The 25,616-nt window shown below is 34.9% G+C and overlaps 1 protein-coding gene across 6 annotated transcripts in view; it reads left to right on the top strand.

Moving 5' to 3' along the window:
• Nucleotides 1-25,616, top strand: part of CDH12 (cadherin 12) — a 520,207-nt gene that overhangs the window by 213,909 nt on the left and 280,682 nt on the right. The window contains exon 1 of one of the 6 annotated variants that reach the window (XM_027657480.1): nucleotides 21,879-22,040. The exons of the other annotated variants lie outside the window; for them this stretch is intronic. The gene's annotated coding sequence lies outside the window, so the exon portion shown is untranslated. Of the gene's footprint in view, nucleotides 1-21,878; nucleotides 22,041-25,616 lie in introns of those variants that run through there. 6 annotated transcript variants of the gene reach the window in all.

The raw sequence follows: 25,616 nt of genomic DNA, 5'->3' as shown, positions 1-25,616 counted from the left end.
TTTACAAAGCATGCCCAAAAGGTACACCAGGATGGTACTGACTGCTTTTTCCAAAATGAATCCAGTAGAAATTGTTCGCTATCACTAGTCTGCAACATTTTTAATTGCAAAAATAAAAATAAGAAGGAAGAAAAAAAAAAGGTGGAGTCACACAGACCTGTAGATAACAGAATGAGCAAGCCTAGGAGGTGTTATTGATCGTAATATTGCTTGCATCAAATTGTTTTGGCTCAGCATGCCTCTAAAAACAGTTGTCATGCTGACTTCTCATCTGTCTCTGTCAGTTTTCTTCATTTCATTAAGGTATTGCCTGAAAGGTAAGGAGAGGGGAAGAATACTGCACTGCAGTTTGATTCCTTCAAACCAGCATCACTAGCTCTTTGACAGTGTGATAGTCTCACTGGACTCTCATGCCCTGATGTTAGCAGTGAACCTTCCATCTTGGAGGCATGGATCACAGAAAGGATCAAAATGCATTGTGATGTTACAAGTTCCAATGACGAATGCAGGTTTAAAAGTAAAGTGCAAATTGCTATCTTCTGTTTGAAAGGACTATTGTTTGAAAAATACATGTGAACTCCAAGTTTTTATGTACTTGGAATAGACAGGTATTCAGAAATAACTGGTTTTCAATAAGTCAGATGTTTATTCACAGTTAATAATGACTGGGAAATTTTCAATTAATGCTCAATTGTCAGTCTTAGTTTGACAAATTTTGGCCTCTTGCCACATATATATTAACAAATGTAGCTTTTCGTTCCTGAATAAGTCTTGTGAGACACACAATTGTGCAATTGAGGCAAAAGGTTCAATGGAATTGCACAACAGTAATTTCCTAACAAAGTATCCTCAATCTATAATTTAGCAAATTAAAAGCTGGAAATACTTATATATTAGTGGTCATCAAATATTTTCAGACCACAGGCTTGTTATTCAGGCCAGACTAACCATTTTGCTCCACTTCTTTACATAAAGAAGTCACTTTTAATGTAATTATGCAAATAAGACTCATTTCATTGGAGGTAAGGTATATATAAAGAACTTCTGGTAAGTATGACACATGTCAATAAATACATTGAAATGCTACATCTACAAAAACAGGCAGGGTTTTCAACATCCGATTCTGGTACACGTAAACAGGTAGAAATATACACAATTTTTTCCCGCTCCTGCATTGAATAATGCTGTAAGATCCAATCTTCACATTTTCTTGTTCGTTGTGGCAAAATAGAAAACTGATTTGCTGCCAACGTGCCATTTTTTTCCCTCTCCTCTTTTGACCTTTCTCATGCTTCTTATCTAAACTGTTGCTCACCTTGATTCTGCTCTAGCTCACTTGTTTTCTTTGACTCTTTTCCACTTACAATAATGCATGACAAAGATAATGAGGAATTAAACCATACAAATGTTCATATAAACCATCTACTAGTGTTTGCTGAGGCTACCAGGATTTGATCTACTGGAGTTGTGTCTGTGATATAGAAAGATTAAAAAAAATGAGCCTGGTTATTTATTATCTGACAAATATAAACCAAAAGGAATCATTTTATTGCCTTCCTATGAAATTTCAATTGAGCTTTAAGCAAGTAAAACTCTTTCTGAGTCAACTAACATGAAGAAGTGCAAATTTAAATCAAGTCTGGAGTTAATAATGAGCAAGAATATTCTTAATGAATATTCTGCAGTTTTCTACCCACTTCAGCCTATTTCCTGAATTTCCTAACAAAAGAACGATGGTTTCCCGTAGTTATTCAACACTGTTTAAAAATAGAGAGAAGAGATAATTCTTTATTTTCTCTGCCAAGGTGGAAGAGTTCATGATAAGAAAATTCATCCAAGCTCCAAATTTACTGGTGTGTATTTGATATCCAGTTAGTGGAAAATAAAAGATTTATTTTTAGTTTGTATTCCTATATTAGACTAGAGGGTAGAAACAACTTATTTTACAGTGGACTTCATAGGGCTGAGTTTATGTAAATTGTTCAGGAATAAACCTTGGCAGAAGTGATGTCAAAAGCAAATTTTTCTTAACTTCAGCAAGGATGAACAGCTTTTAAACTATAATAGACAGTGATATTTATGGCATCCTATGTATAACTTTGCTGGAGTTGAAATCTGCATCTTGAGCTTTGGGTGACGGTACTACTGGAAACATTGTCCATCTCCTGGAAATTTTGTACCATGAGGAAAATTCCTAATGGCTCAGAAAATCACTGACATAAAAGCGGTGTGTCAGCATCTAACCTGGTTTCTAGCTAGTCTCTTAATGTAACTCTTTCAGAATGGACACTAAAGAGTTTTAATGATTCATACCATAGTTAGCCTGTCTGGGTGAACTCAGGCACTGAGTAGAAATCATCTTTGTGTGGCCAGCAAATACGGCTTTGCATGCTCTGCATGCAGTATAGACATATTCCCATATTCCCTCTCTACAGCTGGCCTCTCCATTCTTTTTGTCTCAATGAGTGGAGCACATGGATCAAGATGCTCTCATAGGAGTTGGAACCTCCGATTTTAGTGAGGAAAGGAAGCAAGACTCTTTTGAAGGGTGGTTCTTGACTATTGCACTTATTTTTTTAATTTTTTTTTTTCTTCAGCTCAAGGTTATTTTAGTCTGTTGATTTTCAGAACCGAACCAAACCATTTTTTTTCATCTCTGAGATAGGGCTGGGCTAGGAAGAATAAGGTCACTGACATGAGGACTCATCATCCCATTGGGTCGATTTGGTAATTAAAAATATAGCCACTGATGCCTTAGATAGACAGATAATTAGTACGAGTCTAAAATTTTTTTTTAGATATATATTTTTAGCAAAGATTTTCTTAAAAAAAGAAAAGTGATTTTCAAATGAGTCTAAAAGAATATTTCAAATGTTGATCTATTAAAAGAGTTTTTCAAATATTGATATATCAATGGAAAAATGTAATGGTCTTTTAAATACCCCTAGCAACATTTTAGTTAAATATAAAACCTGTTTCTAATACTGGTTCGGTATGGGTTTTGGGTTTGTTTGGTTGGTTGGTTAGTTTGGTTTGGTTTTTTATTTGTTTGTTTGTTTGGATTTTTTTGGTGTTTTATTTTGTTTGGTTTTTTTCCTAGTGGTTTACATAAATGAGGTTTTAGAGATAATGTCAGGGAGATCCTAACCCTACAAAGTCTTAGTGGTAAGGAGTTCCACTAGTCCCTATGATATCTTAAACTGGGTAACATAAATTAATTATATATTATTTATATTATAACGTCACTGAAATGCACCCATCTCTTAATTGGTTTTTCTGAACCTGGTGTATTTCTAAGAACTGAACATTTATTTACTATCTGACCATGTGTTTCCACTGTATTTCAACAAAATGAACTAAGAACAAAGTTATTCTTCTGCCCAAACCATAACTTTCTATAAATTACCTTCTTAATCGTGGTTGCATTAGGAACAGAAGAAAAAATACTCAGGGAAAAGACTTAACATCTTCATTTCTTTTATTCATGCGCTCAGCCCCTAATGCTGCTTCTGGCAATTCAGACTTCAGAGAATATGTAGGTTCTTTCAAATTACAGCATTATAAACATTTTCTGCCTTACTGATTACTACAAGTATAAAATCCCCGTTCATCATGGAGACTATTCTGAAAGTAATCAAAATCCTGCCATTGTCAAGGTCCATGACTAGAGGACAGAGACTGTCGTATGGAAATATGTAATGCAGCATTTTCCAGCGTAAACAGGAATTAATCTTTGATGTATTGAACATATTAATCATTATTCAAATAGCAATTCCACAGCAACGCAACTGGAAGAGGCCTGAAGAAAGGAGTCCATCTACCATTAAAGTGGTTATTGATTGAAGGTTAATGTTGTGTGTCTGGGAGATCACTCTGCATCCTTCATCTAATCAAATAAGTGCAGAACTGAATGACTGACTAAACTGCTTGGTTAACTATTCATCTTACTCAATATGGGATATCAGCATTGATTGCTTAAAGTAAGCCAGTGCCTTTAAATCCACAGCTCTATGTCAACTGGAAACGGTCATATATCCACATGCACCTACCAGAAGAAAATTGATACTTTTCTTACCTTGTTCACATTCAAACTGTGAACCTCTATTGCTTATTGCCTTTTAAAAAAGGTTTCACTCCTTTTTTTCTTTTTCTGTGAACAGAATAATTTATATACTGTTATATGGTACTGTACATTTTTGTGTGATATTCATAAAAAAGAGAAAGACAAGGCTGGGTAAATGCTCCTGAGCAATGGAGAGATGGAAGTAGCCTAGAGAGCATGCTCAAATATAGGAAGACTCAAGCTGTCTTGGGCTGCAGGCAGCAGATATGGAGAGCCTTGGGGTAAGAGCTAAGCCAAGCAGTGAGCACGCAGCACAGGAGGCAGAGGAAGGCTGCTAAAAACAGGCAATGAAAATAGAGCCAGGTTCCCAGAGTGACAAAAAAATTTTCTTAGGGACACAGATAGACTGTGCATAGATAGCTGCAGCCCAGGAAAAACACTGAGTTTCTGAAATGAAGCTGGTGATGAGGCTGGGGGCAGAACTATGGTGCAGCGGGAAAGGTTTCTCTTTTATTTTCCTTCTGTCTTACTATCCAGTCAGAGTTTTCTATACCTTCAAATTAGAAAGGCAAGATGAAGAGCTATAATCTAAGCACATAAATTAAATGGCTCAGTCCCTAAATGCTCAAGGATAACACAGGAGTTAACACGGCATTTCAGGGCACGTAAATGAAAAGCCGAATTAAAGTCTGCATAAAGTAGGTTGTGTAAATATCATACCAGTCCAGGAGTTGACAGTGTCAACTTGTCAGCTGATATTTCCTGTGCTGTGGTACATTCTCAGTGGATTGACGATTCATTTCACTGTTTTTCTAGCTTAAGCCTGACCTTTATTCCTCAAGGGCCAAAATGAATTGTGGTGCAATCTTCTAGAAACATCAGTAGTGAATGTCTTGTGTCTTACTGTTAAAACAGAAAGAAATACATGAAAAGAAGTGATTCCAAATGAATATTTTGATGCTGTCTTTTTGTTGTGTGACCTGAATATAAGCTTTTAAGCTATGTTATACTAAAGTCAGTGACAGTTTAGAAATTATAACAAATATTTTTTTATCCCCTTATCCTTTGTGGCAATAATAACTAGTCTGTATACTATGAATTTCATTTGCTGTGTACCTTTTGATGAGTTTAATTGTTGCATGACATAATTCATGAAACACTAAACATTAATCTATCTGAGTAAAGAACCTATTTGCATGGTAATGAAACCTTCTCTCAAATAATCAACAAGCTAATGAGACATTCTGAATGACCCAGGACTACGTGTTGGTTATTCTTGTAATTTAGATCAAACACTGCTGATAAATATAGGAGAAAATCCTTAATTGAATGTAAACATTCAAACACGAAGAGAGAAGAAATTAGTCTAAACCAGAAACGAAAGGAAAAGAAGAAAGAAGTCCTGAATTGAAGTTACTCCAGCTGAGATGATTGTATAGAAGGTAGAAATGCACTGCATTAGTGTCTATTGATTCAAGCACAATAAAGTTTCTCCCTGATTGCTTATTGAGTTATATAAAGGCTTTCCAATGGACAAAGTAGCCAGATTTCTCCCTTAAAAAGTGTCTGCATTCAACATCATCTCTCCTTTTGTGTACTTGCTTGGTCAAATATCTGGTGTCAGATACCAATTTATACAAACAGCCTCAGAGATTCCTTTCCTTTCAGATCTCCTGTAAAACAAGCTTTTCAATTTTCTTCATAAAGGAACAGCATTATAAAGACCAGAAGAGACTCCAAGGAACATGTATGATATCTGAGTATATTCTCTAAGATAGATGCAAAGTTATATGTTTATATTGTGCTTCTTTTTTATTGATATACATTTATAATGTAGCATGAATTCAGCTTTTAAGGAAAAAAAAAAATTACATTTGAAAATATGGACACTAACCCTGAGCCCCTGAACTAGGCCACACCCTTCTGCTTGATACCTTCAGTGACCAGCTGCCAGAGTTTCATGCTTCCTGACACAGGAAGCATGAAACATATTTTCACATGTTTATGTTTTCTTTTTAATATTGCTGGTTATCTCCTGTTCTCCCTCATATTCAGTTATGGATCATGCTACTTGTCCTGCTTTTGTGTGAGTACACTCAAAATGGAGAAAACAGTTACCACAGCAAATAGCTGGTTGATTCTGTAGCTGAACATATATGAGAACAGAGAACAGTAGAAACTGAAGAGAAAGTGTTTATGATAATACCGAGAAACTCCAGACAAAGAACATTCTCATATAGATAATATTTAACATATAAATCCTCATTTAGAGAAATTTTTAACTTCTTTAGTAGTATGATGACTTTGGTATAGGAATGATTCATAAACAAAATATTAATTTGTAGAAAAATAGTAGAAAAGTCTGTTGATTGTTTTTTGTTTATTTTTAATTTTAAAGGAAGCAGTAACTAGTTATTAAGATACATTTGTCAGTGTATTAACATACATTTGTCAGTGTTTCTGGAGAAAATTTCCCACATATACAGCTTTAAAACTAAGTTTCTTGTATTTTATGCATGCAAACTTCTGCCTGCTACATATATATATTTTGCACAATGACGTGTTACTTATTTCTCAAGATACTGTAGCATATTATATATCAACCTAAGGGTTTGGCCATTACCTTGATACATGAGATTCATTTTGCTGGTTGTGAGTGGTATGGTTGCTACAGCTGTGTGAATCACGAGCAGATTTTAAACAAGAAGATAAAAGTTCAATTTTTTTAATGCAGTAATGTTATCCTGTGGTCATTCGTCTGTGTTCTTGAACAGTCTCTTTAAACGTGTGCTGCATGATAGTCAGTTGAACAGGAATGTGATTAGTTTTCCTCAGCAAGGGTAGAAGTATCTGTTAGGGCGCACTTGGCATAGGAAAGACATGGGTCTGTTGCAGATGATCCAGAGAAAGGCCATGAAAAAGATCAGAGGGATGGAACACCACTCCTAAGAGGAAGGGCTGAGAGAGTTGGAGCTGCCCAGCCTGCAGAAGAGAAAGCTCCAGGGAGACCTTATAGCAACCTTTTGGTACCTAAAGGTGGCTTATTAAAAAAACAGGGACAAACTTTTTAGCAGGGGCTGTTGTGATAGGACAAGGGGTTATGGTTCTAAACTGAAGGAGGGCTGATTTAGACTAGATATAAGGAATAATTTTTTTTTTACACTGAAGGTGGTGAAATCCTGGAACAGGGATGCTCCATCCCTGGATGTGTTCCAGACCAAGTTGGACAGGGTTCTAAGCAACATGATCCAATTGAAGATGTCGCTTCTCATTGTAGGGGCAGTTGGACTAGGTGACCTTTAAAGGTCTCTTCCAGACCAAAATATTCTGATTCTGTGATATAAGAACATCTTTTCAGCAGATAAAATTCTTTCCTCTGAGTAACGCTTTTCTTGCACATGGCTTGTGCAGGAACAGAGGTCTGGACTGAGGGAAGTGCAGTTTTTAGGCACAGGATGGAGACCAAATATCATGAGACCCAGAAGTAACACAAAATAGAGTCTTCGACCTGTAAACTCTATTGCCATATTTGAAATTGACAAATTTTCACCTCTCTTACTATGATAATAAACTCATCCTGCTTCAAAGAAGGTTTTGAAAATGATCAGTTGTGTGGAAAAGGCTTTCTGATCCATGGTACCCCTTCAGCAACTTCTGTATGATACAGAGTCATTGGTAACCCCCTCAGCTGAGTTATTCCTGCCAAGATGAAAATTATGAGTAGATAATGACTCAGTACATCCATAGATCACATACTACCTGTACTGTCTTAGGAAAAAGTGACTGTGAGAAGACTAAACAAGGAATTAACTCAACATGTGATGAATATTATTTGTGTTCTGGCTTTTCTTAAACAGTGGAAGATGTCCTGTCAATAAGATCAGAAACATTATAGAAATATCCATAGATTTTATTTATTTATATATTACAAAAAAGTCATTAGGCAGGAAAGAAGATGAGGAACAAAATAAATGGAAAGTCAAAAAAATCAAAAGCAGCTGTTCAGTTTAGGTTTTTTTGTTTGGTTGGTATTGGGTTTGGGGGTTTTGTGGGGTTTTTTTGCTTGGTTTGGTTGGGGTTATTTTTGGTTTGTTGTTGTTTATTTCCACCTTTTAAAATTTATATAGTTATTCCTTCTCACCTACATTACTCTCACATAGTAATTGATTGTTGCCATGGTCTTCTTTGGATTTGTTTTTTACAAAAAAGCTTTTGTAGCTCACACAAGGAAAGCACCAAGACCATGTACTGCATTATTAAAGAATTTTGTCTGAGAGGAAGAAGAGATATTATAATGCATGTTGTGTTACAGGGTTGTTTATCAAGAAAACTAGTAGAACTTACAAGAGCTTGAACAACATCATTTCTCTTCAAAATTAGCTGTGTCTTTACAGAAGTTTGGACAGATGACTTTTCTTCCAACCTATATTTTTCTGTGGAAAAGACTAAATTATATCTATGGAGATCATATTTATGTATTTATGACTAGGAAGTAAAAAGGTCCTTTTGCTACATCTGCCTTTGTCTTTCAATACGTATATTCTGCCCTTAAACAATATTAATAACATTCCTACTGTAAATTCCCTCATTGGTAGAATGATATTTAGCTCTTAGAATCCTCAAGTGAATATTCTCTTCCAAAACTTAAATCTACAAGACTTCTGAAGACACAAGTGGGTAAATACGTAAGTATTGCTAAGATTCCTAAATTTGCATAAAATAAAAGTATATTTGAGGCAACATTTGAAATCCATTGAAGTTGGTGGGAATCATTCAGCTAATTTGGACTCAGTAAATATTTTGCTGGAATTTTTATACATTGCCTACCTTCTCAAGAATTCCTTAATGAGTGGTATTGTTCCAACTGCTTCTGTTCACCTCAACTGGTTAGAAAGGAAAAGAAAATCTGCAATCCTGTGATGGGTGTTCGGTTTCTTGAAACTAACCGTTCAGTTGACTAACTGTCTCTGTTTCACAAATGGATCATGTTGTCTCTAAATGACTTCATAGCAGTGAGATGCCTAATGAAACAGAGAAATGTACTGACAAATATTTGGAGGAGGAAAAGAATTTGAACCATGCTTTGTTTTGAAAATACTTAAAGAAGCATTTGAAATGTATCTGTAGGAACAGGTAAAAGAGAATAATACTGTATGAAAGTGAATAGCTGGAAAGCTACCTGTAACTGTTGACACTAAACTTTTTCATGCCTTAGTTGGATTTTTCTTCTCTACTACTCTGTTTGGAATTGCTCTCACTGCTCAACATTAGTTTGTCTGTACTATATTGTTGTTATATGTTTCTACTAAGAGTACCACAGAATTAATGGTACAGAGATCTTTAGTGAAACTGCCTGTTAGAATCCTAAAGTGGGTGCAACATCTCACAGAAACTTACAATTTCTGTCTTGCCATATTAATGAGTCTCACCCAACATTAATGCACCTGGAGGATGTGCCTCTCAAAAGCCCAAGTGCAGAATAAAGGAAGTGGACATTCATTTGAGTTTTAGAGCCCCATGGGACCTTCACAGGTATAAACTTGGCTATAAATTGACATGTAACCTTGTTTGCCCTCAAGCTGTCTGAAATGTTCGAGAAGTTTGTCGTGGTTTGGGGAAAAAAAGCACTTTAATGGATTGCCATTTATTTAAAATCCAGCTGTGGAACTGTGCTCTGTGTACATACTCTATCTTATTATGGCATGCAAGGGAATTTGAGCCCACTGGCTATAGACTTTCATAGCCATTCAACCATGCTTCTACATTGCCGAATACTGACCAATATACATCACACAGTTGCTAGTATGACTTTTTTTTTTTAGAGGAAGGGTAATAAAGAATGGAAAACCTTTGCTGGAATAAGCTTGAATTAAGATGTGTTAACTTTTTTTTTTTTTTTTTTTTTTTTTTTTTTTTTTTTTTTTTTTTTTTTACTGGATAATACAAGGAGTCTCAAATAGTCTGTCATAGTCTCCTGTGGAAAACAGGAAAAAAAAGTACCTTTAGAAAATAGACTGAGAGATTTTTCTTGAGTGATCAGATAAGTATCTAGTATAACCCTCAAGTTGGCTGCAAATATTGACAAACTTCTTCCTTAGGATTATACCATTATCTGGTAGTCATGTAGTACTGAATTAACAAGGACCATCCAGAAAGAAAAGGCTTTTCAATGTTGATGTTTTCATGTATTAGCTCCCTTTTTTTTTTCCCCCTCTGACCATTTCCCACACTTTTTCCCTCTGCCAGAAGCAAATCAGAAGTGATTTTAATTGACAGTAAGTCTGACACCATATCAATAAAGAAGAACAAAAGCACTAGAGGTTTCAGGTAAAAATTGATTGTTCCTATTCAGATAATTATCACTTGTCCATCAGGATAAAATTTGCTCTATTTTTATGTTTCTTGAGTAGGGCATTAGAGTGGGATACTGTTCCATTGACTTTTTCCTGGGTTTTGGGCAAGCCACTTCCTCATTAACATGAATTACAGATATAATTACACTTAACTTCCTTTTTTTGGGATCAGTAAATAGAAAGTGCTATGCATTTGTTCAGTTTAATTTTTAGATTTTACCCTTAAATCACCTTTCAAATAGTTTCATGTAGTATGTAACTTATTATAAAGCGTGGATTTTTTTTGAAAACTGTCACAGTATTTTACCTAGAATCTTGCTAAAGTCAATAATACGATTGCAGATATAAGCAGATTATTGGTTTGATTTTTCTTTCTTTTCCTCGAAAACATCTACTTGAATTTGTAAATCAAGTAAGAAGACAACCATGATCACCATTTATACAGTAGAGATGTTGTACATTACAGCTGGACTTCTAACACTGAGATTTTGAAAGTTCTCTTTTGTATTATATTTAAGACACTACTTGTAACTTGATTGGCTTGGGTTTGACTCTGCCAGAGACATTTTGTAAGAGTTTTTACAAGTTGTTTGATTAAACTTTGCATGTGTTATAGGGTTTACATTTACAGAATCATGATAAAGTTGAATTTTTTTTCTATTTGGTTTGCAAACCTTGTACTACAACACACGGTGCTTGTAAATAAGAGACATGCTTGTGAAGGACAATTTTCCGAACTGCTATAGTGAAAGTAAATATAATTGTGACATTTCAGGAACCTAGTTTCTACCAAACCATAAAGCAGTGGTGATTATAAAGTATTTCATCTTTACAGCTTATTTGTCACTAATTAAGATATAGAAAAGTAGAATATCAGGTTGTTTTATAACTGATTCCAGGTTTCTGTGATTTTTGCTCAAGGAAAATTTCTCTATAACCATAAATTCTTGAAAAATTTACATGAAAAAACAAGAATTGTTTGTAGAACAAACATAAATAAATCCTGTTGTGAATGTTCCTTAGACAACTGCTAAAGAATTTCAAAAGCAATTGCCCCGGAGTATTTGCTGCTGGTGCGAATGTAGTCATAGGATATCAGCATCAATCAGCACTATGAATATTTTCTAGGCCAGGACAAAGAAAATAATTACAAAATTAGTCTAAACTGCTGTCCTTTCCCTCAAAATGCTTCAATGGTTAGAAACAAAAGAGAATTGTTCACTTTGATATGCTGGATTCCCAGGAAAGACATATTGAAAACTAACAATAAAGAAAAAGTATAGATGCAGGTTAATATTCATGTCTCCACCCTAATACTCAGTAAGTGTGCTGACTAAGTAATGACAAGTGGGGTTTTACTTGCAATATCTAACACAGTGTTTGTTCAAATGAACATGTACAATATTTGATATGCACCCCGTTATATAAAATGCAGAAGAAGTTTGCACATTATTCCTTTTGTATCCATCATCTTTTAGTTCCTTTGGCCTTATTACACTCACTCCCCTTTAAATGGTTGTCATTTGCCTTCTAAGGCTGTGACTTCCTATTGCATTACACAGTTTTTAGTTGGTGTAACACCGGTGAAACTAATTCTGGTGTTGCCTTTGAGAAAGGCTCCTAGCCTTTTTACTTCAGCATTTTTACTTAAAAATTTTGTGAAGCTTGAACTGTGCGTGGTAAGAGTGTGATGGAATAACAGACCACCAAAATAAAACAAAGATAGATGTGATAGGAGCCACCTCCCACATTTTGCATTCCAATAGTGAGATTGATGGCTTTTTTCCAATTCAAATGAGCACAGTAGCAATTAGTCTTTATTATCCAGATAAAAAACAAATGGTGAATCATAGTTTCATATCCTAGAGTGTTTGTTATATAATACCTATTGAATTTCATTTGCATGCCGTATGCATATATTTGTTACACTGAAAGCTGATTACCCAATTTCTTCTCAAGTCTTTGAAGGTACTGTGCCAGCCCTTTCTAAAGTTTGCAAGTATATTGTTTTTGACAGTCAGGAGAGTTTGAGGTTTCGGTATTAATTACTCTGTTTACATAAAAATGAACTTTATATCATTTGTGTATTCTTATTATATGTATTTTAGAAATTACAGAGTAATTACAGCAATTGCTTAAGCTGCATGTGGTGTCTAATTTAATTTAATAAGATGCAGCTACATCATTTTTCACATCTCATAAAACTAGATGTGTGAGTGAAGTCATAATGAAGTGCTGTAACAGTATATAACAGAGTTCTAAAAACATTATTCGTTTACTTAATGATAATTATTTATATAGTTAACAAATAGTGGTATATATGTCTGCATATATAAAGTATGTGAATGATTGCTACTTCTTACTTTACTACTTTACACAAAGAAATGCATGTAACCTTTTTCTTCGGTGTAGGCCATAGCCTTTACCTCTTTCAGTCCAGTTATATTAGCTATTGTCTGTGACAATGCATTTTAGTAAGCCAAAAGGGATGACCATTTGTCAGACTTGACAAGTGGTGGCTGAATAATAACTTTCCTGTAATGCAGACGCTTTCCTGAATGTTTAAGTGCTGGTGGTTTGAACATTACAGCTCACCAAATTTTAATTGATTTGAGGTTCACTGATTCACTGACCTCTAAGTAAGTGCCAGAACACACTGGGGGTTTATTTTCTTTTAGTGGGTTATCCAGATGGATTTGCAGTCAAGTATTTGATTGTTGAATGCCTTATTGGTACCCTAGAAATGCACATCCTGCTCAAATATATAAAGTCAATCTCTACACTAGGGACACACAATCTATACATCCAAGAATACTGGTTTTAGCTGTGTGTGAAGTACAGGAAGTGTAAACATTGCTTAGGGAGGGAAGTACCTGAACAACGAGACGTAATGTTTCTCAAGGCTTGATTGCAGGGTCGGTTTTACAGGTAGACAGTTGCAGAATAAGAATGAAACTCTGGCACATAGTAGAGCTAATGTTGTCCAATTATTCTTAGAATCATGGAATCATAGAATCAACTGGGTTGGAAAGGACCTCAGAGATCATCAAGTCCAACCCTTGGTCCACTACCACCATGGTTACTAGACCATGGCACTAAGTGCCACATCCAGTCTCATCTTAAAAACCTCCAGGGATGGTGACACCACCACCTCCCTGGGCAGCCCATTCTAATGTCTAATTACTCTCTCTGTAAAAAATTTCTTCCTAATATCCAACCTAATCTTCTCCTGGCAGAGCTTGAGATCGTACCCTCTTGTTCTACTGCTGGATGCCTGGTAGAAGAGACCAACCCTCACCTGGTTACAACCTCCTTTCAAGTAGTTGTAGAGAGTGATGAGGTCTCCTCTGAGCCTCCTCTTCTCCATGTTAAACAACTCCAGCTCCCTCAGCCTCTCCTCACAGGACTTGTGTTCGAGTCCCTTCCCCAGCCTTGTTGCTCTTCTCTGGACCTGCTCCAGCACCTCAATATCCTTCCTGAACTGAGGGGCCCAGAACTGGACACAGTACTCCAGATGTGGCCTCACCAGTGCTGAGTCCAGAGGAAGAATCACTTCCCTGGTACTGCTGGCCACACTGTTCCTGATCCAGGCCAGGGTGCCATTGGCCTTCTTGGCCACCTGGGCACACTGCTGGCTCATGTTCAGCTTCCTGTCAATTGCCACAGTTAGTCTGGCAGTCTGAGAAATTTTTCCATTTTCTACTCATGCTTCATAGCTCTAATTCAAGAGTCTGTGAAAGGGTCGTGGCAACCTGTAGCTATGTCCTTTAGTTCTTAAACCAAGTTTAATTTCTGTTTCTTTGTCTTGAAAGCTTTCCTGTTTTCATGCATTCAAATCCTCCAAAAATCCATTTTTTCAACTTCCTGGTTTTGGTCTCATTTTGACTTCAAGACATGTATACATTCCTTTCTTTTTCTTAATTTCAAGGAGAAATGAGAATATAAGCTGTTCTGTGCTCTGTGACCAAATAGGAAGCACTGTAGTAGCTTACTTCCCAATGAAAAAAAAATATGAGCAGAAAAGACATTTTGTTTTCTGTTTCAGAGGAATCAGTCAAAAATGTTATGCTTTCTTTACTGACATCAGTGAAGGATGAAAAAAATCATGTAGAATAATTTAATTACTGACCTCTTTTGTGTGTGTGAAATCTCAATGGTTTCCTTGTATCCCATCATTTATGACTGGAAAATGCATTTTATGTAACATTTCCTGTTTAGACTGGAATAATCTATAAGGTTTATTCTGGAGGTTTCTAGAATTTGTTCCTCCCATGAGACACATCAAAGTCAATAATAGCCTGTCAGAATACTTTGACATAAAACAACCAGATAGTGGAAGTATGGATAAATAATTACGATTTTGCTTTGTAACCTTACAGAAGAGATTATATGATAGTTTTAGACATTTTTAGAAGAAACAGATTCGAATAGGAATAGATAAGAAGTATTCTTTATATTATGTTTTTTTATAGTTACTTTCTGGAGAACAGTGTAGTTGTGTCTTCCTTTTCAGATATTCAGAGGTTAACATATACAAAAAGATCAACCATTTACACAGAAAACTCTTTAACTGATAAGCAAGGAATGGTTACAATGGCAAGTACCCAACATAAAACAAAACTGTAATTTAGACGTTTAATTATTCCAACAGTGCATGAAATTTTCCTGCATAAAAACATTGCTTCACATAACAAAACTGCTTTAGCTATTTCTGTGTGCTTTATCAGTTACTCACGCTGCTTAGTGAGTTAGTGTTTACATTCATGACATTTATCATTAATGAAGCCAAACATTGCAACATATAAACATATATATATAAATATAAATATATATATATATATATATATATATAAATGGAATAGGCAAGCTGTAATAAGTTGGCTACTTCTTTGCAGGTTATATGCATTTCAAGTATGAGAAAAAACCTTTTATATTCTTCTTTTCTTGTATTTTAATGTACTTTTGTATTGAATTTTAGTGGGCTTTGATTTTTTTTTTTTACAGCAACCCAGTGCTGTGTGTGCTGACTTAAACACTGTGTACTAAAATTCACATAGGACTGGAGTACTTAAATAGTGAACTTCATGATACAATAAGTCATAATTAAAGTGTATTTGATATTTACCTACCAGTGGAGAAGGGACCAGGACAGGCAGTTTCAATGTTCCTCATCGTTCAACAAGGGGCTTGGGTGTGAGTTGAATCTCTGTAATGTGGAACTGGCTCACAACTGTAAGGTCAGACAGCATAATTATTAATATGGTGATTGCTTTAATTAAATTGCTGTACACTGTGCTTTTCACATTTAATACACAAAATATACTGAAGAAAAGAAGAAATACATGATAGAAAAAGAGTGTTTTGTTACAGCTAAAGGATTTTGCTGATTTTCCAAATTGTCAGTGTGGTGTATAAATAAAGTGAAAAAATTTGAGTATATAAGTAAATATATTTTTTTAAGATCTGTTTCCAATTCTCTCTTTTTAAGCTACCTGATCTGGCCCAATCCTAAAGACTATCCATTTTAGGTAGGTAAATAAAATAAGTTCAAAAATAGAGTGAGACCCAGTGATGTAAACAGGAGTATTTTATAATTACTTGGTTTCAGGAAGAAAAAACTTTGTAAAAAATATTATCTCTATATACGATATGGAACCTACACTCTAATGGAGAGAAGTTTCTGATAAATTCTTCTTTGCCTTTGTACTCACTTCTTGCTCTAGACAGTAAAATGGCATCAAGGCTAGCTGTGCTACAAAATTAATTCACATCTACAGTTTGTGCTATTACGTACTGTGTTTTAAGCTTTTGCAAGAAATTTGCCAAAATAACACAGGTCTGTGTTGGTAATGGGCTTAAGCGTGTTTTTTTCTTACTTAGCTATGATTTTCTATTGCATGTATTAGTAATATATTAACTTGTAGGTATTCTGTTCTACTTTAAACCTGCATATATGGGTGTGTATATATACATATATATGTATATATATATACACTATATATGTACATGTGCTTGTAATATACAGGTAGTATGTCTATATTTTAAATATATATATGTATATACGTACCTATAAATATTTATAGATATAAAATAGTTTCCTTTTTTAGCATGGATATATTTTTATTCATACTGGGAAAAATCATTAGTTCCTTAATCAGGCAAATTTTTGCAGTGAAGTCTGACTTACTGAGAATTTACTCTGATGATTGCCCTATGTATTTAGACAAATGCTATCGTATTTTCTTAAGACTCTTGAAAACATGTAAAAATCACTGACCAAAAGATAGAGCAGGAAATATGTTAAGGTTGCTGTCTAAGTTTTATTCCTTTTAATATATTTGAAATAATTTCTTCAGTTCTTAAGAAAACAGATTGTCTAAGTTCATTTCATATGCTAGAAGTTCATAAGAGGAATCATTAACACTTTATTTTGAGAAAGATGATGACACCAAATTCAGTTTTTCAACAGGGATGTTATATGAGTTCCAGCATCATTTTTCCTGCCAAGACTTGAATTCAGATTCTGTTTCATTTGTGAAAGTTTGCAATGTATGTAACAAATAAAGCTGTAAATAAATTTCATACCCCAGCTTTTATCTTTGGTGATAACAATATCAAATATTGCACTAATAGGAAAGTTCAATTAGGTCTTAGCGCCTGGAAAAAAGCTCAACAAAAGGCTCCTTTTTGGCTGACCTTTCAGAAGCTGGTAGATTTCTTATACCTTTTTATATACCTGTATTCCTTAAGTCAAACTGTATGGAAAAAAACCAAGAGAGAATTTAGTCTACTCCCTGTAAATGAAGCTGGAAGGCTATGATTTCTTTTCTTCCAAACTAAAACTGATCCAAACATATTTTGCCTTACTCTTAGGGAATTAAAAAAGGAAAAAAAAAATCACTAAACCCAAGAGGAACTACAGTTTCATGTAAATAAAATTTGCTGAAGTTTTATGTGTGATGATTACTCCTATCATTTCTTCCTCCAAAATTAAATCTTATTCCTTGGTGAATCATGCATCATGTGGCATTCAAAAAGAAGAGCAGTGAGATCTCTTCTCTTGCTGGACTGTGAAAATGCCTCAGGAAGTCAATGTACATTCTTATATGCACTTCCTGCTCTTCCCCTGACATGCCCTCACAGTAGGATGAGGAGTTCCTTACAGCACAATGTTTTGATTAACCACCTAATTCTGAACCTTTTTTGAGGATGTCTTTATTCATTTGGAGATCTGGTAAGCACAACCTGAGCTCTTCTTCTGTGTTAGTCCTCTCTCAGAGTGTCTTTTAAGGGTCAGGTTGTTCCTTTCCATGGTACTTGTAGAAGATTTTTCATAGAAAAACTGGTTGTTTTAGCTCTTCAGTGTGGTCAAAGATCAGGACGTTACGAAAAAAAGGATGTGATTTGTACTTGGTGTTTTTAGCTTTGTCACTGAATTGTTTAGATGTTGTTCAGTTTACTGAGATACCCATTTTGACTTCCTGTTTGGAAAGTAGATAATTCTGCAGAAGCATGCATGATCTGATAACGGTTGTGCTGCTGTATAGTAAACTCCAGCTGCTTCATAATACAGACAGAAAAGCTGTGCATTTGACTTACTTGAACACAGAATTAGATGTTCTAAAAAAAAATATCACTGGTACAAAACCTCTTTGATTAGATAAGTTTGTCCCCTCTTGGAGCCAGATTTATCCCGTGTTGTTTAGCAGTGAAAAGAGGAAGATCTTGGGGAGGCTGGCAAAGTTCCCCTTGGAGCTCTTTTATTTGCATCTTTTTTTTCCTGATTCCCTGGTACAAATCAGAAATCTCCTGTGTATCAATAGGAGCTGGAGAAGCTGCTTTGATTCTTCTTATTACAGGAATGACATCATCCATGACATAGATATAACTTCCAATGATGCCAACCTGAGCTTGGCATTAGCACTGATCTTGCACTTTATCTTTGACACTCAATGAGTGCCTACAGTATGCTATCAGGAAAAAGGATAATTTTTAGGATTTAATTAGGTAGCGAGGTTTGACAGACTTCCCATTAGAAATAACGGGAAGAGTCCAATTTGATCTCTGCATGAATTCAATAATTTCTTCTCTGAAGCAGTTGTCAAAGCAGAGGAAGGCTTGCACAGTCTGAGGAGTTTCCTGAAGTTAGCTTGTGTTGGACCTTATTCCCTGTTAAGAAAATAACACATTAGTTTATCTAACTTAACTCAAGTAGACTTCTTTGCCCTTCTCCATTTTTAAGTGGAATGACCTGGTACTCTAAACCTCAAACAGATCTCTCCCTAGTCCCTGATTTTATAAATAATAGTTACAGTGTTAGGATTAACATCCTGCTTAGAAAGGTGGGAATTAACAAAGTGAAGAAACAGTTGCAAACACCTGTAATCGATAAAAAAAAATAAGTGACTAAAAAAGGTTTGTTTTGGCAACAGTCTGGAAAGAGTCAAAATCTTATTTTCAGCATAAGAATAGAAGTAGTGCCCAGATCTGGGATAAAACAATTCCACTGATGACAGTCCTGTTAGGCAGCAGTCTCACTCATTCTATCTTTAGCTGAATATAACATTGAATGTCAGCATTCTTAGCTGAGATGACAGCTTGACTTTGGGTGGGTAGACAGTATAAGTTCCTATCACAATTTTTTCTTAATATTCAGCTACACCCCCAGAGATAAATTTTTGAAAAGCAAAGAACAAAACATAAGGATTTTTGACTGTATAGGTTAGGTTTGTTCTTATATTCCCAAAATGCTAGAAAGATACCTATGCTTTCAAAAATAATTACTAGTTGGAAGAAAACATGTTCTTTTAATCTCTTAGTGGGAGATACCTTTTTTGTTTTGAGGTGTAGAAGTATGAGAATAATGGAGAGTAGGGCAAGGTTAGACATGGGCATTAAAGGTCACTATAGTCACAAGCTAACAGATCAGAAGAGCTAGAACTATAACCACAGAGGTGCAACAGTAAAAACTTTGCTGCCTTCTTTTCCCTTTACCTAGACTTTTTGCAGAATCAGTCTTCCTTACTCTAATCTGTATATAAGGATCTGTACAGAAGTAAAAGCTTAGGTCTTAGTTTGTCAATTTGTCAATTTTCAGCTGTTGATGTATGTGAAAAATTGAACTATAACTACCATGAAAAATCTTTATTAATTGAGAGTAGTTTCAAGAGACAATATAGAAGGTTGGTTCTCTCATGAGTACCGGATGTGCACGTTGATTAATCTTGGGTGTTTGTTGGCATGGGTTTTTTATTTCATGCATTTGTATTATCATTTCTACTTATACAATATTTTTTTCACTATTTTATTTTCATATCCTGTTCATTTTTATGGGAGAAGAGCTGATAACATTTTAAAAGTGTGCAGAAGGAAGCAATAACAAGAAATATAATTCCTTGGAGATAATTTCTTTTTCATTGTGTTTTCATTGTGTATCTAGAGAGACTAGAAGAAATAACATTATTATGCATAAATATAATGGATCTGATAAGTATATACCATTTAATACATCAATTGGTGGTTCAAGCAATTATAAAATACAAGCAGTTGTAAAGTAGGAGGTGTGTCTAATGCAGCATCAATTAGATCAAGAGATTGGAAGTCTATGCTAACCTTTCTCTGGACAAACCACTTAAACTTGCCCAGTTCTGTAAGGTTCTGTTAATATGTTACAAAACCAATACCTTGCTACTTTAGTGACTAGTAAAAGAGCTATATAATTATTTCAAATAAAAATTATTTCAGATGAAAGTCTTCCCTCCCCCTCTCCCTCCCTGTTCACTCCCTCCACCCCCCCAAAATTTAGGAAGAGAATCTTTCTCTTTCTCAAAAACTGTTAGTGATTATTCTTTTTTTATGTGCCTTAAAGAAGTCTGACTTTCATGAAAACTTGCTACTTCTGTTAACCTTAATTTCTATAAATTTAGCGCATGTTACTGATTTAACAAGGGTGCCTTGATCTAAAAGGCTGGTTATAAGAAATAAAGCTATTTGTCCCTTACACTTCTGCTCTTCACATACTGTAAAACTAAGATTGCCCTGTTTACATTTTTGCATGCTGATGGATGGGTGAACTGACCTTGTGTGGATTAGACCTCTAGGATGGCATACATAATTTTGGAGCCTGAAACAGCTAACAAACACTTAATCTCCAGTTAACAAATAAGCAATAAAAAACATGAAACTGGCCTGAAAGCAGGTGTTGCTATTGGAAGACAGTGGGGAAAACATATCTGTGTTTCAGTGTGGTTCTTCTGTCTAAATTGTGGTGCTTGATGTGCTCTTTGATCTCTTAGTTCAGTTGGGTATAATGGCCTTCTCTTTATTACATTCAACAGTAAGGTAATCTGACAAGGGTAGCAAAATGTGTATTATGTATTCCACTCCTACAATTGGACTCAAATGACTGAAAATGGATACAAACTTTACAGCTTCTGACAAAAAACTCTGCATTGTCTTTGCCAGTAATTAGGTAGAAGTCTGCTTTTATTTTGACTGTCTTTTGTTGATGGTGATAACCGGTTAAAAATAATGAATATATTTTGCAGTGACAGTTTACATACTTGTTCTTATTTTTTCATAAGAGGGAATTGTGAAAAGTTGTAGGTCTTGTAGGAATAAGTGTAATTTGAGAAATGAGAGCAACTCTGAAAAAATCTATCTACAAGACATAGCCTATTCAAAATCCAGCTGCATCACAAGTCATGTTTGTGCTGGATATATTCAAAACAGTGAAAGAAACTTTTACTGTATCTGGGACATTGGAAAAAATTGTAAACATTTTAACATTTGATATTAGGTAAAATCTCTCAGTTTTCATTTAGTGGTTTGGAATTTACTTAAAGTTTACTTGGAATTTTTCCCAAAGGAAAACAAGAGGCAAGAACCTCACCTGATATAAACTGGCATGGCTCCACTGAAATCAAGCAACACGGTGTTGGAAGCAGCTGAGTAACTGACTGCTGCTTTCAGAATGGAGGCTGGTCTTTATTCTGCTACTTCACATATTTGTTTGTTTGTTTGTTTATTTATTTATTATTTTTAAATCTATGCAGATCTATCACCCTTTGTACTGGAACTAGAATGCCTAACTCATTTATTACCTGAGGTATTTTGTGACCAAGAGGGAGAGAGGGCTGCAATTTTCTGTGCAAATAGCAGAAGTACTGTACAGTGGAGTGTAGTATATCTATTCATCTCCTCTAAAGAAGCAGACAGTAAAGAGGTTCAGTTCTGTGACAGCTTAACCATTAATAACAACTCAAACTTGATTTTATTTCTTCACTTTTTTGGTCTGAAAACACTGGAGCTAAGATTTATTATGTCATTGTCGTCTCTGCCTTTCCTCTATCTCATCTGTATTCTTTACAGAGCCTATAAACATGGGCTGTCAGCAAGCTAAACCTGTCAGATTTCCACTTCCCCCCTCCTCCGTCTGCTACTATGCTGCCCGAGAAACAACCCTGCATGCTGCACCCTCACTATGATTCTCATGATCACAACTCATTCATCACTGTGACTTCAAACGCAGCTCAACACATTAGGAAAAAGGTCAGGGATATGAAAGGAAACAAGAAATAAACAACTACCCAGCGGAAGCGGTCGAGCTACAGGAGACGTGGGAGGTAAGATCGGAGCCAATTTCTCTGCCAGCAGCTGTACTGGGCATAAAGTACTTGCTATACAAGTTCTAAGTGTTTTAAGTTGGAGGGTTGTGTAGGGGTTTTCCGCAGCTCGTGGTTTATTTCCCAGCATAGAAGCATAGTGAAAAGATAGAAAACCTTAGTTAAAAATGGGAAGGTTATAAAACTTTTTAAAACCGGAATAAAAATGACAGATTGGTTGCTCAGTGGCTAGAAACCTGATAGCATACAAGATTGGACTTGAGAGTTCAAAAAAACATCCTTTCAGTGACAAAAGGACAAGTCCTGTGTTTACTTTCTGAGCCAAACTTGAAGAAGCTTTTGTGTTGGCATGGGTGGAATTTGGTATGGAGGAAAAAGAAATTATTTTATATGAAGCAGTAATATTCCTTTAAGTGGGATCTGCTTCTTCCTATGCAATACTGTCAAATGTAGTTAGGTAGTACTTATTTTAAAATTATTCTGACTTACTGATGTCCCCTCTCCATTCTCCTCACTACCACTTTGGTCATTTATCATTGAGCAAATTATGTTTTTTGCCTTTATGCTTTTTTTTTCTTCAATTTCTTGTCACTTTTCATCATAAATAGAAATAGCTGTTAACTCTTTCCTTATTTGCATATTGTGAATCTATACTTAAAATATTGATGTGATACCATGACAATAATTACTTTCTCTCAGCCAATAAGGTAAAAAAAGAGAGACTACTGAGTCTAAAATTAATACCTTGTAAAACTCTGTTCAGAAGAGTTTGATATAAAGAAATTAGCTTGCGTAACCATGATGTTTTTTCTCACAAATGGTAGTAAGCTTATCAAGATTTTAGTTTACAGTTTTATTTATGTATCCAATAATTGCTAAAGAATTTTATACGGACAATGATAATAACATTTTGCACAGCAAACATGATGACTTTGATCAAACTGTTGAGAATATAAATATATTTATTGACTAATAATCTTTAAAAAAAAATAATTCTGACTGTGCTTTATGTGAGCGCAGATTGTTTATGTTCTAACCATTCTTAACATGCTTCTGTCCAACTCATGTTAAAAGCTTGTTTTTATGCTCTATGTGTTATTTAAGCTAAATAAAGAAAAATAAACTGATTATTTGATAATTTTCTTTCAATTAAAAAAAAAAAAACAAACCAAAACAAAAACAACAACAACAAAAAACAAACATAACAACAACAACAAAAAACTAGTGAAATTATCAGGCAAATGATAAAACCAAAAGCATCCAATGATTTAGCAGGGAACAGGCCATTTTGTGGAGAATGGTTCCCATGATGTCCATTAAATGCAATACTTTGGATGCAACCTTCAAATATGTTAATGCTTGTGCCACTGGCTGTTGAAAGGTGAGAAGGAATACTACTCTACATTTTTGCTCTATTTCACATTCTCTTTGAAACATTTGGTATCATGCTAAAGCTGAAGACAATTTGGTCCAAAACACTATATACATCTTACAGAGTCACCTATGGGAAGCAACTAGCAGAATTTGCGGAGAAACTTCCTGTAATTCAGGAAAGGAACTTCTACATGTAAAAACAAAATAGAGGACTGCTATATCCCCTACTTCTGCACAAGCATTTGTGTTTTCATCAGTAAATGTCTCTGCTCTCAGTTGCCAATAGGAAGCACTTTTCTCTGTGTTCATCATACTCCATGGATTGATAGTATGGAAATTCATCAAATTTGAACACACTGAATATCACAGCTCTAGTGGGTAGGGGATGTTAAGTTCCCAAAATCAGGTAACTATATTAACACATTGTATACATAACAGTGTAACAATTCAAAAAGGCAAAAAGCTGAGCACAAGGAGTTAGGATATTCAGACAAAAGACAGTTCAATGCTGAGTTCAAAATAGATAAATTCTAGATTTATGTGACCTGTGGGGAGTAAAATAAATTGTGGAGAATAACAACCAGGGATGAAAACATATTAAAAAAGAAAAGCACATTTAAGTTCCCTCAACTTACTGTATGCTGTCAAATCTAAATGCAACATTGTGATACAGAAGAGTTCTGTACTGACGGGACTCATACTCCAAAATAAGGCAACAAATTATGCTAGAAATTTCAAAGTTGTGGAGAAAGAGGTTTGAAAGACACATGGCAGTATACCTGTAAAAGAGGTTATAACTGTCAAACAATTAAGACATAAATGTGAGTGGCTCTTCATGAAATACATTGAACTGCAATAACAACATCAACAGCAGTATGAAAAAGGTGACCCTGCTAAAGGAAACCGAAACGGAGGGTAAGATCAGAATAATAAAGTAAATTGTGGCGAGAAAATGCGACTATTTTAAAAAATAAATAAATGAGAAATAGAAATCTTTTTTTGAGTTTGACTTGTAAAATAATATAAACAGTGTTGTTATCTACCACATCACTGCAAACGAAATATAGAGTGGGTGGAGCATGAAAGGAGGAGGAAGAAAAGTCCAGAATCCAGTATTTCTCTCTTTATTGGTATATTAAGAAGGAGACAACTCCTAGGCAGTTTATCTCCCAGTATCAAATGAGACTATTTCAGTCATCTTGATCAATACCAGATAAAAATTAAGTACAAACCAAAGATTATTTTGCACTGAGATATCAAATATTCTTTTATGTTTCTCTGCTAGAGTAAACTAGTAAATATTGAAATTGGCAGACTGAATCTGATAAGTACTTCAAATTTGAAGTAATGTCTTAGAAAAATAAATGAGTATCTTACTTTTCCCTCTTGAATATATAGTAAAGTTTGCATTACATAATGCACTGCTGACAAAATAGATACCAGAGGGCTGCATTAAGCTATGAAAAATTGACTTTAACTGAAATATGAAAGGCAGCCATTTTAAAATAAGAAAGCTAAGGACAAAAAGGCAACTTGGAAAGTGATCACTTTCAAATGACTAACTCATCTCACCAAGAAAAAAATTTGTGCTAGCATTCACCATCTCGTAAATATCACAAATGTTATGTGACAGAACTTGCCTGCTCTTATTTGCTCACAGTCACCAAAACTAGACTTGATTTGCCAGGTTGTGAATTAGATTCCTGTAATGAAGATATGTAGGGGTTGGGGTTTGTACTCCTATACTTCTTAAGGAGGATTGTTTCAGTTGCACAGACTTCACTATCCATGCTTAGCAGCTCAACTGACTGCAATCAATAGTGTATAGACCAAGATAGATTTGCAAAATGAACAAAATAATTCCTTCAATAAAGATCATTGAAATAAAAATCCACTGTCAAGATAGCGGAATACAGAATTTTATTATATACTCAGAGAACTCCTGCATTTGTGTAAAGAAAGGTATAATGACTTCCTTATGACTGATGGAGTTCAAGTTTGTATATTGGGTATGACAGCTAAAATGCTTACTGTGCACTCAAGTCAATGTTTGTAACATAAAAGGATGTACCATTCTAAGGATTGGCATGATCACTAATCCCTTTTTTTTTTATTTTCTGGCAATATTTACTTCCCATTTGACAAAGTATCAAAAAACATTATTTACTGCATGGAATTGGAAAAACATTGAAACACATTCAA

This window comes from Corapipo altera, unplaced genomic scaffold, assembly GCF_003945725.1.
Source record: "Corapipo altera isolate COAL_440 unplaced genomic scaffold, ASM394572v1 66, whole genome shotgun sequence".
In the NCBI taxonomy this organism is placed as follows: Eukaryota; Metazoa; Chordata; class Aves; order Passeriformes; family Pipridae; genus Corapipo; species Corapipo altera.
Note: the sequence above shows the minus strand (reverse complement) of the source record. Positions and strands in the feature narration are given on the sequence as shown.